Below are 310 nucleotides of genomic sequence, written 5' to 3'. Positions count from 1 at the left end.
GGCTCGTTGCCTCCGGCAGGATTTTCCCCGATCCCTAATCGCCTTTGGCGGGATTTGGTGCAATTGCCTTTTGCAGGATTGGCTGTAATCCCGTTTTGTGGGATTTGGTGCCACTGCAGGTTCCAGGATTCGTTGCATTTTGTGTGACTTGTTGCAGGATTTGTTCCGTTTATTGGAGGATTTCTCCCAGTTTCATATCCCAGGACTTGTTGCAGTTGCATTTTCCAGGAGTGGTTGAATTTTTCAGGACCTGTTTCCACTCTAAATGTCAGGATTTGTCCCATACTGAAGGATTTATCCTCATTTCATA

This window comes from Empidonax traillii, unplaced genomic scaffold (genome assembly GCF_003031625.1).
Source record: "Empidonax traillii isolate 1590-97213 ecotype Southwest subspecies unplaced genomic scaffold, ASM303162v1 scaffold1730:size102414, whole genome shotgun sequence".
Taxonomy (NCBI): domain Eukaryota; kingdom Metazoa; phylum Chordata; class Aves; order Passeriformes; family Tyrannidae; genus Empidonax; species Empidonax traillii.
Note: the sequence above shows the minus strand (reverse complement) of the source record.